The sequence below is a fragment of the Staurois parvus genome, unplaced genomic scaffold (genome assembly GCF_062004578.1).
Source record: "Staurois parvus isolate SC_StPar_1 unplaced genomic scaffold, SC_StPar_1.0 ptg000108l, whole genome shotgun sequence".
Taxonomy (NCBI): Eukaryota; Metazoa; Chordata; class Amphibia; order Anura; family Ranidae; genus Staurois; species Staurois parvus.
In genome coordinates this window covers 5,617,562-5,637,406 of record NW_028317904.1, presented here as the reverse complement: position 1 = coordinate 5,637,406, position 19,845 = coordinate 5,617,562, and the positions used below count along the sequence as shown (strand labels likewise).

The following is a 19,845-nucleotide window of genomic DNA, read 5'->3' as shown; positions in this document are numbered from 1 at the left end:
GCGCACTGTGCCCGCTCATGCTAGTATGCGGGCACTAGGTCCTGGCCGGCCGCGGCGGGGACGGAACCCGCGCATGTGCACTCGGAGCCACGGGTGCGTGCCTGGCACCAATGACAGTGCAGGGTGCGATATTTAAATCGCCCTGCACTGACAAGAATCGCCGTTTGGTCTCCCTGTGTTCCTGATCTTGTTGCTGTGTTTCCCAGATTGTTGCTGACCCGGATCGTTCCTGACTTGCTGTTCTCTCCTGCTCTGACCCCTGGCTTGCCTGACCTCCCTCCTGGATGCCCCCTATTGGATCTGATCTTCTGTTGCTGACCTGGCATGTGACCCAAGCGACTCGGCTCATCTGACCACGCTCTTGCTCATCCATCCATCCATCCACCTTGCTCTAGCATACCCACATCAGGCTCTCACCCTGCAGGAACCTCTGGCGGATCCCTCTATCACGGGTAGGTGTACGACCTGGTCTCGGTTCGCTCCAAGTCCATCCCCACCATCAGGGGCCCTGGTGAACAAGCGGACCGGGACTTCGACTCCGCGCTCTGGGGGAACCTGACCTGTGGGCTGCTAGAGGTACCACCGAGCGGTTCCTTACAATGGGAGTATGGGGATATAACTAAGCAATTACAAGAAATAATGTTTTTTGTGAGAAATAACTTGTTAATATGACAGTTTTGTTTAAAAAAAAAATTAATAATTTCTTCATTTTCCAAACAACTGCGGGAAAAAATTGCAACTTTAAAAAAACTCACAATGCCTCTTATTAATTACCTTGGACTGTCTAATTTCCAAAAAGGGAGTATTTGTACTGTCCTCACATTTCAGGGCCTCACGGGATTAGATAGGCAATCAGTACATCAGGATTAATCAATTTTCAATGATACGTAGCATAGCTTGTAGACTAACTTTCACACAGACTAAATAATATACACTAATTTGGGTTATTTTTACCAAAGATATGTAGCGGTATACATTCTGGCCTAAATTTATGAAGACAAATTACTTTTTTGCAAGATTGTAGAAACTGAAAAAATTAGTTTTTTTAATCCTTGCTTTTTTTGCTTATATTGCAAAAAATAAATAACCCAGTGGTGATTAAATACCACCAAAAGAAATGCAAAAAAACCAGTGATATGATCCATAAATGGGATCCCAACAAGACGGTGCTTAATAAGTACTAAATATTGCTGTGATGTGAAAAGATGCCGCAAAAGCTACTGTGTTGCAACTGAACCCTTGCTATAGAAAATAAAAGAATATACACACATTCATAGTGCACATAGTGTAAATCAAAGTGAAGAGCAAAACCAGTATAAAATTGTATATAGTGAAAATAAGCCACAAGGCTTATATAACGCAGCACAGTTGCTAGAGAAAAATTATCAAACAGGACATACAAATAAAATAAGAATATTGATAAACAGAAGTGAACCATATAACAGTGACCCCTAAATAGAGGATAAATTGGATACATAATTAAATAAGTGACACAAAAAATATGGACCAAACTAAGTCCCAAAAAAACATATATAAATGACCCAACATATAATGAATCACATAAACTACATGCGATCCAACCATAAACCATAAAGTCCAAAACACCTAAATCAGTGAAGGTGTTCTATAGTCCTTACGTTGTGCTGGTGTTTTAAAGGAGGAGATCCGGCACTAGGCAAAATGCCCCCTCACCTCCATGGAGTGACCCTACAGGGTCAAAAATGCCTCTCAAACAATATCGCACCAATCGGGAACCAGGACCCACTTCAGAAGGTATAAAGGTACAGCGATGGATCAATCCCCCTCACTGGTGGATACCGGCACAAAATTTTTATAATTTTTTTTCACACAAAAAATTGTTAGGTGGTTCACTTCTATTTATTTATCTATATTCTTATTTTATTTGTATGTCCTGTCTGATAATTTTTTCTAGCAACAGAGTTGCGTTATATAAGCCTTGTGGCTTATTTTTCACCATATACAATTTATACTGGTGTCACTTATTTAATTATTTATCCACTTTAATCCCTTTTTAGGGGTCACTGTTATATGGTTCACTTCTGTTTATTTACCAATATTCTTATTTTATTTGTATGTCATGTTTCATTTTTCTCTAGCAACCGTGTTGCGTTATATAAGCCTTGTGGCTTATTTTCCCCATATACAGTTTTTTTTACTGGTTTTGCTCTTCACTTTATTGATTTACACTATGTGCACTATGAATGTGTATATATTCTTTTATGTTCTATAGCAACAGTTCAGTTGCAACACAGTAGCTTTTGCGGCATCTTTTCACATCACAGAACTATTTAGTGCTTATTAAGCACTGTCTTGTTAGGATCCTATTTATGGATCATATCACTGTTTAGTTGGCACCATTTATGACTATTAAGCAGTATTATTTACACCCATAGTCACCTATTTATTATTAGTGATGTACCTAGGTTACACCTTTTGAATATATTGAGTGTTTTTCACGGTTATCCACCATTTGGAATGTTTCATGTATATTCTATTCAATACTTTATTCTTTGTGATTTGGTTTTTATATGGTTATGTAAGATTTATTGTGAAGAATATTTCTTTTTTACATTTATATATATTTAGAATTAGCGCAGCACCAATTACTCCTCATTTAGCATTTTCACATATAGATTAGGAACCTGGAGGACTACATAGATATGACTAAGGCATTGTCATTCAAAGTGTGAGAGCACTGAAAGCTGAAAATTGGTCTGGGCAGGAAGGGAGTAAAAGTGCCCAGTATCACTGACTGATCCCAACATTCCCTTGCAATGAACCTCAGTAGTAAGATACTTAGGAGTTATGATCTCTTCGAATCCCTTTTATTTCTGCAAGCTTAATTTTTCACCACTACTGTTGAAAGTGAAGCAGTGTATGTAAGCCTGGACCAATCTCCCTCTTTCACTAATAGGTATAATTAACCTTGTAAAAATGAAATGACTTCCCTCCTTTTTGTATATAATCCGCCATACTCCAGTTTGGATCTCGCAGAAATACTTTAACCACTTAAGGACAGCCCTATGGTAGATATACTGTTACATGACAGCCCCCTGTGTGGAAAATCATGTATATATATGTCATTTTTCATTTTCAGGTAGGGGGCGCACACCCTACTCACGCCGCCACTCACGGCCGCGGATGTCAATCACTGGGTCCTGGCCAGTGATTACCCGCCGGCGCTTTGTTTACCAACAGTCCTCCTCCCTGTCATTTTGGACACACTGCTCTGGATGGCTGAGCAGAGCCATCCAAAGCAGTGTGCTTACAGTGAAGAACACCCCGCCCTTGTAAAACACTCCCATCACACAGCTAACCCTTTGATTGCCTCCAAATGTTAACCCATTCCTGCCCAGTGCCATTAGTACAAAGTCAGTGCTTTTTTTTTAGCACTGATCACTGTATTGGTGTCACTAGGGATGTCAGTGACACCAAGTCAGTTCCCCCCAGTGTCAGAATGCTCGCCGCAGTCTCGCTAGAAGTCACTGATCGCTGCCACAAGTTGCTGATCGCCGCCACTATTAGTATAAAAAAAAATTCCAGTATCTATACCGCCATTTGTAAACAGTATAACTTTCACGTAAACCAATTAATTTACACGTATTGGAATTTTTTTTCTAGCAAAGACATGTCGCAGAATACATTTTGGCCTAAATTTATGACAAATTAGATTTTTACTTTTTTTTTTACTGGAAATGTTTAATAGCAAAAAGCCCAAAATATTGTTTTTTTTCCCTCAAAATTGTTGGCCTATTTTTTACAATAGCGCAAAAAAAAACAAACAAAAAAAAAAAAACACAGGCGATCTAATACCACCAAAAGAAAGCTCAATTCATGGGAAAAAAAGGGACAAAAATTAAATTTGGGTGCAGCATTGCATGACCGCGCAATTGTCAGTTAAAGTAATGCAGCCCCGTAACACAAATCGCTTCTTTAACTGCTTCCTGACCACCTTATAGCAGAAATACTGCTAAAGGGCGGGATAGGTGCACAAAATCAAGTATATATACGTTATTCGTGCTCCCATGGTTTTTACACCCCTCCCAGATAGTGTCAGGGGGGAGAAAAAAGTCTGCACACCTAACAGGCTAACCTCAAAAGGAATTTTATTATGCACCACAGACAGTAATAAGACATCTGAGACATGACAGTTCTGCATGACATAGGACCACCCCACAGAAATCAAGAGGGGACCCTCAACAATGCACCGAGGATGGAAATGGTCCACTGGGACTTCCCTAACCCAACTCTCCAACACCCAACTCCAGACACAACCTACCCCACCAAAACAATTGATTAGGTAGCACGCTTCCAGATATTCTGGTGGCACCTCCACTTTCAGATACTGCACATGGATTCCCCAGCGTTTCCCAATTCCCTTTTCCCTGATTTTTTAAATCATTTAACCCCTTGATTGCCAGGAACACACTCATACACAAACCTCCATTGCTAGTATAGTTTCTGAACGGATCAATATCTTTGATCAGATCAGCACTATACCAGCGTTCACATTAGTATAGTGTCCCCAAAAACACAACATTAACGGGATCAGCCCCGGCACCTGCGCTTAGCCCCTACGCTTACCCCCCCTCTCCCCCAGCAAGTGCAGTGTCAGTAGGTCACTTTCACTTGATACGTTCCACACAAAACCACAGTGTTCGCAGAATCAGGCCTGAGCTCTGCTAGCACTTGCCGGTAAATTTTGATGACTCTCATATGCAGCAGAGTGCAGCTCTACCTTTTGGTGAACTGGCAAGCACCAGCTGCCTAGTACATCCTGGTCTTTCACATACCAGCACTGCAGTATCACTTGGTGGCGTGGCAAGTTCCATAAGTGCAGTACAAGCTGGTGCGGTGGCAAGCACAAGTATTGTCCCGCAGCCCCTAGTATCCTTCTGGATGTGCTTGCAAATCCCGTTTGGCAGCCCACAAAATCTGCAGCACCTGTACTTCCCCCATTCACTGCCCAACCCGCAATTCAGGTGGAAACACCAAATTTAACTACTCCCCTTGATTTTTTGGAGCTGTTTTTCATGGAAGATCTGTATGCATTGATTGTGGATCAAAGCAATTTATATGCACAACAATTTATTGCTACCAACCCAAATTCAAACCTTGCCAGACCATTCACATTCCCATTACGGTTTCCGAATTTACATTTTTTTTGGGCCTAACCTTCAACATGGGCATTACTAAAGAAAATGAATTGCGGTTGTATTGGTCCACAGACCCGATTCATCATATGCCCGCGTTCTCTGCTGCCATGGGCAGGCATAGGTATGAGAATATAATGTGTTTTATGCATTTCAACGACAACACACTGTTGTCCTCGGGGTGACCCTCATTAATTTTTCTGGCCGCCTTGCATTCAAACAATTTCTCCCCAGCTAGAGTGCCAGGTATGGGGTCTAGATGTATACATTTCGGATTTGTGAGGGAAACGTGGAGCCCCCGGGATGCCCAGACTACATGGGAAGTAGTAGCAAGATAGTTTGGGACTTGGTGTCATTCTTTTCCATGTGGGGTACCACTTATGTGTGAACAATTTTTATTCAAGCATGTCACTATTTAAACATGCAATCTTGGAATTGGCACATGTGGCACTGTGCGACCTAATGTGTGCCCACCATTAAAAGTGGGTGGATGGCCCCTATGCTTATATTTATATTTGTTGGCACATTTCATGTGTGCTCACCATTAGAAGTGGGTGCATGCAGGGCGGTATATTCTAATGGTGGGCATACCACACACTTTTTCTGGAAGAGATTTCTTCTCTTTTTTTCATTCAGCCCACAGGCTGCAAAAAAAAAAAAAAAAAAAGAACCTAGCATATATACCCAACAAGGACCAGCCACGTTATACCAGGATGATACCTACAGCTGCAGGCATCATCCTGGTATCCTGGTATAGTTTTTTCAAGCCAGCGATTGGCGTTTATGTAAAAACAATCCTAGTGGCTAATTAGCTGCAAGATTGCTTTTACAAGCAGGAGACAATGCCCCCCCCCATTACCTTCCACAGCCTTCTCGGGCAGTCCCGTGCCATCGGGGGAACCTGAGAATGCAGCTGGGTGTTTCTGCTAGCTGACCATAGAGCAGATTGGAGAAATTGAGAAAGCATCTGATCACACCGATCTTGGTTTGATTAGATAATGTAAGGGCAGAGGAGATATCTAGAGTCTGATAGACCCCAGATTTCTCAAAAAAGAATATATGACAATGCCCATTGAAGTTATAGGGGATATTTGCATTCTCTGTGAGAGCATTAAAAGTGCTAAAAAAAAATGAAAGACAGTGTAAAAATAATAATAAAAAAAAAAGCACCCTGGACCGTGCCCTTAACCCCCCCGCACACACACACGCACACGCCCCTGCATGCATGAGCGTTGACCCTGTGCCAGTATGTGCAGCAGTTGCACCATGCGTGTGAGGTATCGCCACAAACGTCAGATCAAGGGCAGTAATTCTAGCACTAGGCCTCCTCTGTAAATCTAAAATGGTAGCTTGTAAAGGCTTTTAAAGCGTTGTCTATGGATATTAAAAATGTATGCATGTTTGGTATCTATTTACTCGGCATACCAACATCTTTTATATTTTACCAAATAATTGGCTAATATATTGTGTTTTTGTGCACTGAAAAGTAAAAAAAGTGTATTTTTATCAAAACGTGTTTGAAAAATCGCTGGGCGAATACTGAATGTGTCCTAAAAAATTGCAGCACCCACCATTTTATTCACTAGGATGTCTGCTTTAAAAAAATATATAATGTTTGGGGGTTCAAAGTAATTTCCTAGCAAAAAATACAGATTTTTTTCATGTGAACAAAATGCGTTAGAACAGGCTTGGTCTTCAGGTGGTTAGAAGAGTGAATGATGTGTGGCATAAACTTCTAATGCTGGTCATAAAATGTCCCCACCAACCAAAATGACCCCTTTTTGAAAAGTAGACACCCCAAACTATTTGCTGAGAGACATGTTGGGTCAAAAGAAGAATTTATTTTTTTCACCACAAATTTTTGGAAAATAATAAAAAAAAATTTTTTTTTGTCAAACACAAATATGTCACTTAAATGATTTATTGCTCACACATGCCATGGGTATATGTGGAATTACTCCCCAAAATACATTCTGCTAGTTCTCCCGAGTATGGGGGTACCACGTGTGAGAGACTTTTTGGCAGTCTAGCCAAGTACAGGACCCCAAAAGCCAAAAGCACCTTCAGGCTTTTAAAGGGCTTTATTTCCTCATTACACTTCCTGACTGCGTGTCAGGAAGCATGGTGAGTATTTTGCAGATCTCGTTTGTTGCCACAAGTTTTTGGAAAATGAAGAAAGAAAACAAAAACATTTTTTCTTTGTGAGAAAACCTTGTGAGAAAAAATGAGATCTGAAAAATACTCACCATGCCTCTTTTTAAATTCTTTGGGGTGTCCAATTTCCAAAAAGGGGTAATTTGGGGGGGGGGTGCTATTCTGGCATTTCAGGGCCTCCAAAACTGACAACAACAAAAAAAGGAATGTTTTTGTCATTTTCCAAAAAAAAAATAAACCTTCCATGGACTCAATATGCCTCTCAGCAGATAGCTTAGGGTGTCTACTTTCTGAAAAGGGGTCATTTGGGGGTGTTTGTACTGTCCTGGTATTTTAGCACCTCAAGAAATGTGATGGGCAATCAGAAAGTAAAAGCTGTGTAATTCCATTATCTATACCATAGTTTGTAGATGCTATAACCTTCGCACAAAGCAATCAATATACACTTATTGGGATTTTTAACCAAAAACATATAGCAAAATACATTTTGGCCTAAATTTATGAAGAAATTTTAGTTTTTTGGATATTTTTTATGACAGAAATGAGAAATTATCTTTTTTTTAATTTTTTCTTCTTCAAAACTTTGTTTATAGAACCAAAAATAAAAAGCGCACAGGTGATCAAATACCACCAAAAGAAATCTCTATTTGTGTGAAAAAAAGGACGTAAATTTCATTTATGTACCATATTGCATGACCGCACAATTGTCAGGTAAACTAGTGCAGCACTGTATAGCAAAAAAAATGGCGTAAATTGCAGTATCTATACCATAGTTTGTAGATGCTATTTTTAGCAAAACATGTAGCAGAATACATTTTGGCCTAAATTTATGACTAACTTTGAGTTTACAATATATTTTTTTAGCCAAAAGTAAAAAAATATTGTTTTTCTTCAAAATAGTGCAGTGCCTAATAGCAAAAAGAGGATTAGTCATTAAGGGGGGTAAATCCTCAGGATTTACAGGTGAAAAGAGAGGGAAAAAGCATAAGAAAATAAACCTGATGAAGCCACTACATCTAATGATTAGTAAACTGCAATACAATACAGTTTTGGTTTTTGGGGAGAACTGGGGATTGTGGGAGAAGTGAAATAGGAAAGGGCTAAGTGTGGAGTAAGATCTCCAAATTGCAGATCTCCAGACTTTTTACAGAGATTCCAAAACCCATTATTTGAGGGCACATTTAAAGTAAGAGTTCTAATGAGCTACGGCGATGGTGATATTTTGGGAGTTTATCAACGAAGCCTCCTGATGTAGTTAGTGGGGAATGATAAAAAAAAATACATACTCACCGGTCACTTTATATTTCCCCCAGATGGGGAAGAAAGGGGATTTAAGTGACTTTGAACGTGGCATAGTTGTTGGTGCCAGGTGGGTTGGTTTGAGTATTTCAAAAACTGCTGATCTACTGGGATTTTATACCATAAATAGCAAATTGCTTTTTTTTTCATTTCCAAATAAACTGAGTGAAGAGGAATAAACACTATAATGCCAAAAGTATTGGGACGGCTGCCTTTACATGAACTTCAATGGCATCCCAGTCTTAGTCCATAGGGTTCAATACTGAGTTGGCCCACCTTTGCAACTATAACAGCTTCAACCCTTCTGGAAAGGCTGTCTACAAGGTTTAGTTGTGTGTCTATGGGAATGTTTGACTATTCTTCCAATAGCGCATTTGTGAGGTCAGGCACTGATGTCGGACGAGAAGACCTGGCTTGCAGTCTCTGCTCTAATTCATCCCAAAGGTGTTCTGTTGGGTTGAGGTCAGGACTCTGTGCAGGCCAATCAAGTTCCTCCACCCCAAACTCGCTCATCCATGTCTTTATGGACCTTGCTTTGCACTTGTGAGCAGTCTTTTGGAAAAGGAAGGGGCCATCCCCACACTGTTCCCACAAAGTTGGGAGCATGAAACTGTCCAAAATGTCTTCATATGCTGACACCCTAAGAGTTCCCTTCACTGGAACAAAGGGACCAGGCCCAACCCTGAAAAACAACCCCACAACATAATCCCCCCCTCCACCAAACATTACACTTGGCACAATGCAGTCAGGCAAGTACCGTTCTCCTGGCAACTGCCAAACTCAGACACGTCCATCGGATTGCCAGACAGAGAAGTGCGATTCATTACTCCAGAAAACACATCTCCACTGCTCTAAAGTCGAGTGGCGCAATCGGGGGGCGGGGGCCTGTGCATGGCGGCGTCAGAGAGCACGATGTAGGTGCTCTCTGGAAAACCTCTGATCCTAAAACCTCCCCTATGGCCCAGCAGTGTTAGCCATCTATCCCGGACTTGTGAGAGAGGGGGTCTTGGTCTTGATGGTGCAGTGGTGCCCGTGAGGTGAGAGCAGATCCGGCTGTCGCTCCCTCTGAGACCCTGAGCGAGGCTTGCAGCTGGGATCCTGGAGAGAGAGTTGGGTTGCCGGGGAAACTAAGTGATGAGGTGGAACCACGTGGGTAGTCGCAAGGGAGCACTGGGAGGAGGAGAAGCCGGCCGGCGTCCGGAGAAGAGAGAGAGAGACGTGGCCGGTTCTCCAGTTTGCTCCCCAGCCTATTCCTCGGATTTCCAGTCGGAGGGCGAGTGGATGCCCTGCCCGACCCCTAAAGACTTAAGTTGAGATACCCTGAGGAATCCCCCCTAAGGAAAGGAAAAGTGCCTGGAGAGTCTAGCAAGAGCAGCCTGAGCCGTCTCACAGAAGAAGCAAGGAAGAGGAGGGTGAGTGAGAGCAGCTTTTGATCAAATGTATATTGATTGGCTTGGCATGGCACGAAGGAACAGTGTGTGAAGTGGAAAAGGGGGATTCCCAGGGGGATTGAAGGCGTGGAAGAGTAAAGTGGAAAAAGATAAATGACCCTAGGAATGAAGATGAAAGTTTAAGTGGACATTTAAATAGTAGATTAAATCCGGGTCCCCAGTGTCTATTTCAGTGTCTATTTGAGTTTTCCCTGGTGGCTGTAGAAGAGGTCAGTCTTCTAGAAGATATGAAGAATAAAAATGTTAAAGGAAGAGGGGCCAAGGGAGCCCAGGCCAGCTCGATTAAAAAGTATACGTCTCAGGGGAATAAGACCCCTGGGGATAAATGAAAAGAGCGAATTGGACATTAGTTTGGAAAAAAGTCCTAGACTATCCCTAGGAATAGACAATGGCAGTCAACATATGTGTCAGGGCTCCCGGTATGACCAGAGGTATGTGAACTGACGCAGGGAAACGCAGGCTTCAGATATGTTATAAACAATATAATTTATTAATACTAACAATACAAAACGCAGTGCAATACTAAAACATAAACACAGTGCAAACAAACCAAACCACCCACAGATAACAATACATACAATGCAAGCGTAGTCAGGCAGGCCGGGTCAATACCAATCGGGCAGGTAGGAACAGGAGGAGCAGGCAGAGTAGTCAGGTCACGAGCCGGGTACAGCAACTAACGGGCAGGTAGGTACAGGGGGTCAGGCAGAGAATGGTCGGGGTCACAAGCCAGGGATCAAACAGGAGAAGACAGCAGAGGTCAGGATCAGGCAGGGTAGGCAACGAGTAAGTCGGGCAGGAACAGGAATGCAGGTAACAAGATACAGGGGCCCATGGAAAAACACACACCAAGGCACAGACTGCAGGTCTGGCCATCCCTTAAATACACCTCCGTAATCAGCTTCAGGTGTTTGGCTGACTGCAGGGTTGAGTCTTTGATTGCTGAGAGCACCCGCTGGCCAGCCCTGGTACTGCAGCCCACAAGGCAGGTGAGTCCCACCATTACTGGCAAGTCCATTCCTGACAATATGTTAGAAAATATGGAGGGGAGAGAACTTGAAAGGGAATTGCAAGTGCCGAATAAGAAAGAGATGGCAGAAATGTTTAAGAATTTGGAAAAGTCAATAAAGCAAGAAATAGCAATGATACGGAAAGATTTTGGGCAATTTGCAGAGTGGAAGAAACGGAGCGAAAACTTAAAAATCATGCCCAAGATATCTCAGAACTTAAGAAACGGACACTGGAAATCATGAAAGATTAAAAAAAAATGGTTTTACAAAATAGAGGCTTAAGAAAATAGGGATAGAAGGAGTAATCTCAGGATACGAGGAGTCCCAGAGAGTTCACAGGGGGAGGACTTGAAAGGGTTAATGAGCAAAATCTTAAACTCCATAATGGACAGACCTATTTCAGAAATGTTTAAATTGGACAGTGCAATCAGAATAGGAAAAGTCCAACAAGAAAATGGGAGAGAAAGATCGAGAAACATAATTATCCAATTTCATAGGCTGAGTGATAAAGAAGAGATTTGGAAGAAAATTAAGGGAAGAACAAGTATCAAGTATGAAGAAATAAACATTCAAATGTTTGTGGACTTAGCACCAGAGACATTATGGAGAAAGATCTTTAAAACCCCCTGATAGATCAGATGAGAAAACAGAATGTGCATTATAGATGGGGAGCCCAGGCGAGCTTAATTCGATGGAAAAATGAACTCACGGCTATTCTGAGATTTCCTGAGGACTTAAGAGACTTTTGTGATAGACTTGACTTACAGAGAATAAAGTTACCAGGGTGGGAAGAAGAAGAAGGAGATATGGGGGCTATGAGGAAAGAGGGTTGGTAGCTAGTAAGAGGGGGAAAGTAGGGAAGGGAATGGAGGAGAGGAGTGAGGGTTTTTTTTTTTTCTCTCCTATCTCCCCTCTCTCTATGATTTCTCTGTTTGAATGCTGTTTTCATTTTTAAGGGTCTGTGGGAAGATATTGAACTAAATAGATAAAGGGATGGGGGAGTGGGAAAAGGAGAACCGTACATGGACGGAGTTTAACCCCAAGGTTTTAAATCAAAGGTGGGTTTTGGCCCACAAATGATTAGTAGGCAAACTTTAAGCCTAAAAAGGGGGAGGGTGGGGGTTGTGAGGAGGATGGGGGGGGGAGGGTGTGGGTGGGCGGGGTGGCGGAGAGGAGAGGGAGGGGGGTATTAGGGTTAACACTCTGCGGGTTGAGAGGAGTTATGAGAGTAGCGGGAGAAGAGCGAAGGAGTTGGAGGAGAAGAGAAATATGGAAGAAGTACAGTTTGTAAATTACAATGTAAATGGGCTGTATTGTCCTGGGAAGAGATTTAGGTTGTTTAGAGAGTTGCAACACAGCACATCTTCAGTTTACAGGAGACACACCTAGAGATTGAGTCAAATGTTAGGCTGAATACTAGATATTACCCGGTATGGTACTATGCAGATTCACCAATTAAAAGAGCAAAGGGGGTAGCTATAGGGTTCGCAAAGAATATAAAGTTTGAGTTGGAGAATAGAATGACGGATTCTGAGGGAAGATTTCTGTTTCTGAGGGGCAAATTGCACGAAATTGAGTGCACAATAGCGAATATATACTGTTCAAATAAGAAGCCGGAGATATTCTTGAAGGGAATATTGAAAAAATGGATGGATTTTAAAAAGGGCCGTCTGATAGTGGCTGGAGATTTTAATGTCTGTATGGACCTGCGAATGGATACAACCTCTTCTGTGCAGAGGGAGGAGAGTAGGTCTCTGAGATCATTAAAGAAGTTGATACATGAGTGCCAATTGGTAGATATATGGAGAATTAGGCACATGAAAGACAGAGACTATAACTTCTTCTCACATGCACACAAGACATACTCTAGATTGGACTATATACTGATGGAACATCGATTCATAGAGTTTGTGGTAGAAGTAAAAATTGAAGTAACGTCTTTATCAGATCATGCCCCTGTCACAATGAAATCAAGATGGGGAAGAGAGGTGAAGTGAGGCTTAGTTTGGAAGATGAATGAAGCACTTCTTCTGGATCATGAGACTGATCAGAGGATCGAGGTGGAAATTAAACGATTTTTTGAGGAGAATGATACAGGAGACGTGTCGGTGGCTACAGTGTGGGAGGCCCATAAGGCTTACATTAGAGGATTACTTATTGCAATGGGGGCAAAAAAGAAAAAAGAAAGAGGGGAAAAAATTAGCGGACTTCTAAAGGAAATATTGGATCTTGAACAGGTGCATTAAAGTAAAATATCTAGAGATAATGCAGAAGATAATAAAAAAGAAAGAAGAGCTAGAGACCTTAATAGAAGAGGAAAAAAGGAGAGTCTTTAATAAAGTAATAAGCAAAAGGTACAGATGGGGAGCTAGGCCAGGAAAGTACTTAATGAGAGCCTTAAGGAAAAAGAAAAATAGGAATTACATAGAAAAAAATAAGAAACCCCAAGGGTGAATTGGTTCACTCAACTAAAGAAATTGCTAGAGTATTTAAGGAATATTATAGTAAGTTGTATAATATCATCCCCCAAGATACTATTAATAATGATGAAATAGTAAATGGTGAAAAAAGAAGGACATACTTAAAAAACGCAGGTTTACCAAAACTGAGTGAAGTACAATTGGACTCCCTAGAATCAGAAATCACACAAGAAGAAATAAAAACAGCATTAAAAAGTACTATGGCGGGGAAAAGCCTGGGGACAGATGGGTATACTGTGAGATACTATAAAAAATATAAAGAATTGTTAATACCCAAACTGAAGTTATATATGAACGCTTTGGGGGGTGAGATGGAAATGAGGTGAGAATCCCTACAGGCTAATGTAGTTTTAATTCATAAAGGAAGATAAGGATGCCTCCCCAGTGTTCTAGCTATAGACCCATTTCATTGTTGAATGTAGATACTAAATTGTACGCAAAGGTATTGGCAAACAGTTTGAAGGATTTAATGCCTGATTGGATACATGGGGATCAGGTGGGGTTCGTCCCAGGGAGAGAAGGCAGAGATAACGGGTTGAGATCATTGTTGCTCATTCAGAAAAGTAGAAAAGGGAAGACCCCGGTGGCCTTGTTGTCGATTGACGCCGAAAAAGCATTTGATAGAGTGAACTGGGGATTTATGATGGACACCTTGGAAGCGCTAGGGCTGGGAGTTAGAATGAGAGAGTGGATTGGAAAGTTATATAGGGGCCTTCAGCAGCTATTATGGTTAATGGAGAAAGGTCTGAGTTTTTCGGGATGTCAAATGGAACAAGACAGGGATGTCCATTGTCCCCATTGTTGTATGTTTTATCTCTGGAGCCTTTGCTGTCTACAATAAGGAAGAACATAGATATAAAGGGAATACGGATAGGAGATAGAGAACATAAAGTAGCGGCTTATGCGGATGATTTGATGTTCTATGTGGGAAATCCTAAGATAACACTCCCAAATTTGATGAGGTTATTGAAGGAATATGGGGAGTTATCAAACTTAAAAATTAACCCGACAAAAACTGAGATCTTAAACATAAATCTTACAAACAGTGAAAAAGAAATGATACAAGAAGAATTTCCCTTCGTATGGAGAGAAAAAGAACTAAAGTATCTAGGGGTGAAACTTTCTGCTTCATATAAGAATTTGTATAAATTAAATTATATTTCACTATTAAACGAGACTAAAGAGGAATTAAAGAAATTAGGGGGAGGAAACCCGTCTTGGATAAGATGCATATATCTGATAAAAATGGTAATTGTGCCCAAAATCTTATATAAATTTCAAATGGTCCCAATCAAACTCCCAGAGGTATATTTTAACCACTTCCCGACCGGCCGTTACATATAAACGGCCGGACGGTGGCACTGCAGGGTCGGGTGGCCGTTCATAAACGGCCTCCCCGCACCCTGCTTGTGCGCGCTCCCTGGGAGCACGTAGCACCGCGATCCGGTGCCCGCTGTGTCCTCCGGACACAGTGAAACACCGAACGTCGGACGGGACCTCTGTACGAGGTCCAGATCATGTGATCACTGATTGGCTATTCACAGCAGCCTTGTACCATGTGACAAGCTGTGATCAATCACAGCTCACTCAGTACTTCTCAATGAGTGCAAGAATGCAGACAGAGAGAAAGAGAAATGATTGCTTTTACACCCATATAGGATGTAAAAGCAATCGGTGTAAAAAAAAAAAATCTTTATCACCCCCCACAAGTAGTACAGTGACACTGTACTGCTAGGGTGACAGTATGTAAAAAAATAAAATAAAAAATGATATAAAAAAAATAAAGTAAAAATGTAAAAAAAAATGTTTTAAAAATTATAATTTTTGGTTATAATTATAAACTAATTTGGATTTTTTTTTTTTACTAAAAAGATAACGGAATAAATTTTGGCCAAGATTTATGATGAAATATTATTTATTTGCAAAATTTTATTAAAAAAAACACTTTTATTCAAAATTTATGGACATTTTCATTTACATAGCAAAAAAAATAAGAATCCCAGCGGTGAATAAATACCACCAAAATAAAGCTTTATCTGTCTAAAAAAAATGGTAAAAAATTAATTTGGGTACAGTGTTGCATGACCGCGCAATTGTCATTCAAAGTGTGATAGTGCTGAAAGCTGAAAATTGCCCTGGTCAGGAAGGGGGTAAAAGTGTCCGGTCTGGAAGTGGTTAAAGAACTTAAAAAATGATAAGATATATATGGAGGAATAAAAAACCTAGAATATGCTATGAAACGTTGAGTAGAAACAAAGAGTGGGGTGGTTTAGGAGTACCAGACTTTAGGAGATATTATAAATCTGTAATAATGGTGAGAATTTTTGATTGGATGCACAATCCAGGGAAAAGTTGGGTCAAAATCGAAAATACACTGAGTGGAACGAATCTAGGATCATATGGGTGCCCGCACAATATAGGGGATTGGATGCTAACACAAGTTTGTACACTTTAAATGTTTTAAGAGTTTGGGATATTTTGCACAGACAGAAGGGGTGGGTTTTTAATTCACTGTTAATGCCACTAAAGAACACAGAGTTTTTCGCCCCAGGTAGGGAGGGTATCACAGGAAAATGGATTATAAAGGAGGATGCGCAATTGAGAGATATAATGTTGGGGGAGGAATTGGGATCATTTAAGGAGTTGGAAAAAAAAAAGGAGATGTTTTCAACAGGATAGATGAGTGGCGATATCACCAATTGAAGCACTTTGTTGGGAGACTCCCGAAACCTTTGAGAACTAGAAAGAATTGGAATCCATTTGAAAGGTTGTTAGAATCAAAGGGAGATGGGAAACATGGAATTGCTAAAAAATAGATTTTCACTGATTTAGACACCAGCACAAAACCGATGTATATAGGGAAATAGGAAAGAGATTTGGGGATGGAAATAGATGAGGAGAAGCAGAAGAAAATATATAGATTAATTCATGAAAATATTAGTATGCGAGAGGTGGAAATAAATTACAAGTGTTTGATAAGATGGTACCTTACACCGAAAGTTGAACATAAAATGAATGGGGAGATTTCACCATTATAATATATATGTGACTTTTCTATGAATAAGATACATCAAATCAAAATGAAAAACCAAAATAATATAAAATACAAAATTATAAAAATTATCTGCAAAAAAATTATCTGCAAAAATTATGTCCAAAGTCCCACCGTGTCCAAAAATAAAATAAAATCAAAAAGTCCCAAAAGGAATCCCCAAAAAAATAATCCTCACAAGTGTAAACACAAAAACTTAAACTTTTTCTTCTTCTTTCATCACCAAAACCTTCTTAATACCCGCAAATTCTGATATTCATATACCTCAAAAAAAGAAAAAAACTCGACATAGTGTCATACCTTAAATAATGAAAACACACGTGCCACTCGCTGTGCAGCATGCAAAATATTAACTAAACGTGTAAACTCAAACCAAGTGTAAAAACACATAAAATAAGTGAAATGACAGTATGAGTGAAAGCACATACAATATGTGAAAAACCACTCCACAAATAACACTCTAATATATAAAAGGGTGATAAATGAAAACCAAATCCCAACTCTCCAACTCTAATATGGATGGGTAATTACCCTATAGCAGAAACAGCAAGGCAGATTAACCACTCTGGGTTACACTCTCCTCTCCTCGATTTTCTCCCAGGACTAGGGTCACTTTCTCCACTTTCCTCCAGAGAACCAGTCAGTGAAACAGATAAGTGAAATGGCAATATGAGTGAAAGCACATTCACCCTATAGTAGAAACAGCAGGGCAGACTAACCACTCTGGGCCACACTCTCCTCTCCTCGACTTTCTCCAAAGACTAGGGTCACTTCCTCCACCTTCCTCCAAAAACCAGTCACAGTGTAAGAGATAATCTTCTTTATTAATAACTCACATAAAATTCGTGGTAACAGCTCCTCCTCACAAGCAGTGTGCACATGGACAGGTTCAGGGAAACATAAACCGCATGTTCCCACTTCCAAAATGGCCGCGATCGCACTTCCGGTCAAACGTCGATGCGTATGACGTCACGTGTCGCTGACGCGTTTCGTCACTTCCTTTGACTTTTTCAGAAGGGTAAGGACGTCTGCGCATCGACTCCTTATGTACCGCCCTTCCTACATTAACGGCACCACTCAACGCCATCTTGGAAGCTGGAAAACGCTGCCCACACCTGACTGCATTGTATCTCATACAAAAATCAAACTGCCATCTATACATAACTAAGATCTTATGCCTATATAAAGTAAGACACCACATATAAGGTACAAATACAATATACATTTAGATATAATACCAGAACCAATTACATTATCATTCTTATCTTGATACATACATGCAAGTGTATACTCCATAGGGCCACACATATGTATATATCCAAAAAACCTCAGAATCACACAAATAAAAAATCAAGATATGATATCAAAATAGACATATCCATAATTATTATAGAACATATCTATTTCATTTTAAACTTATACAACTAAAACACATACTGAAAGCTCCCTCTACTGGTCAAAGTTTAAAAGGCATATCTATAATATCTAGACTTCTGCCCAATATTATTATTCATCCCCAATACGCTTAATCTAATACCTGGACATACTCTATATAACAATATCAATATTTACCCCTATCCTACACGCGTAATTCAAGACACATAATCTAACACCTGAAAATTAATTAATTTTCTTTTAGTGCTGATACATAAATATAATAGATCATTAAAAAATTAAAATAAATAATTAAAAATTTCGAATATCCTACCATTATTATTAACAATTATTTCATTTAAAATTATATTACCTCAATGGTTCCACCCGTTAATTTCATGAATCCATATAAACTTCCCTCATACATATGGGGTATTTTACAAACAATATCCTAAAATATGAATATAAATAACATATTACTTCTAAAATATAAGTAAAATATCCACTAGAAAATATATTAAAAATCCGCAATAAAACAGTTCAAATCTAGTTCAATATTTAAACCATTTGGTTTTAAAGTATTCAATTTAAAAATCCAATATGTCTCATTTTGCGATATACTCTTTACCTTATTACTACCTCTCCAATGGGAATCAACCATGTCAATACCACAAAACTTAATTACACTGGGATCTGAGTTATGGTATTCTTTAAAGTGACGGGAGACACTATGGTCCTTCTTACCTTTTAAGATATTTGTCACATGTTCTTTTAATCTAGTACCCAACTTCCTTTTTGTTCTACCTACATATTGTAATGGGCAAGGACATTCTAAAACATAGGTCACATATTTAGTGTCACATGTAATAAATTTTTTTATATTAAATTCTTCTCCAGTGTAAACTGATTTATGATTCGTGATTTTTCTCTCCTTAATGCCTGTCACTTTGCATATTTTACATTTTTTACAAGGATAGAACCCCTGTAGGTCAAACATCCTTGTCTTTCTAGGGGGTGAAATAACCCCTTTCACTAATAAAGACCGAAGATTGTCACTTTTTCTGTAAACAAACTGGGGTTGGGCAGGTAATACATTTCTTAATGTATGGTCTTTTTTCAGAATGGGCCAATATTTTTTAAAAATACCCTCTACTTCTTTGTACTGACAATTAAATTTTGAAATAAAGGCAAAATCTACCACATTCTTAACTTTTTTTTCTTTTTAGGTTCAGTTTTTATCTTAGTTTCTCCTATATAGTTTTTACTGACTTTAAATCTTGCCTTTTCCAATTCGATTGGGTCGTATCCTTTCATTATAAATCTTTGTTTTATCAAATCTGATTGAATTATATAATCATCTAATTTCGAACAATTCCTCATTATCCTTGAAAATTGTCCAATAGGGATCCCACGAATCCACTGGGGATGATGGCAACTTGTCGTGGGGATGAACCCATTCCTGTCAGTCTCCTTAAAAAAGGTTTTAAAACAAATTTTATTTTCATATTTGAAAATATTCAAGTCTAAAAAATTGGCCGATTCCTTATCAATTTTCCATGTAAAACTCAGACCATATTCATTATCTTTTAAAACCTCTAAAAAAGTATTCAAATTATCTTCTGTACCCTCCCAGATGATCAGAATATCATCAATATATCTTCTCCAGATTTTCAGGCCTTCCCATTGTTTACCAAAAATGATCTTATCTTCCCATTTAGATAAAAGGATATTTGCCACACTAGGGGCAAACTTGGCGCCCATCGCCACGCCTTTCCTTGGTTCATAGAACTCCCCTTTATACCAAAAAAGTTTTTACTCATACTAAACTCAAGCAACTGAATAATAAACTTC

The 19,845-nt window shown here is 39.6% G+C and overlaps 1 protein-coding gene across 3 annotated transcripts in view; it reads right to left on the bottom strand.

Annotated features, from left to right (window-relative positions):
• The window catches only part of LOC149467500 (suppressor of cytokine signaling 3-like), a 243,333-nt gene that overhangs the window by 160,647 nt on the left and 62,841 nt on the right, over window positions 1–19,845 (bottom strand). Inside the window, exon 3 of one of the 3 annotated variants that reach the window (XM_089671614.1) lies at window positions 18,368–18,445. The exons of the other annotated variants lie outside the window; for them this stretch is intronic. The gene's annotated coding sequence lies outside the window, so the exon portion shown is untranslated. The remainder of the gene's footprint in view (window positions 1–18,367; window positions 18,446–19,845) is intronic. 3 annotated transcript variants of the gene reach the window in all.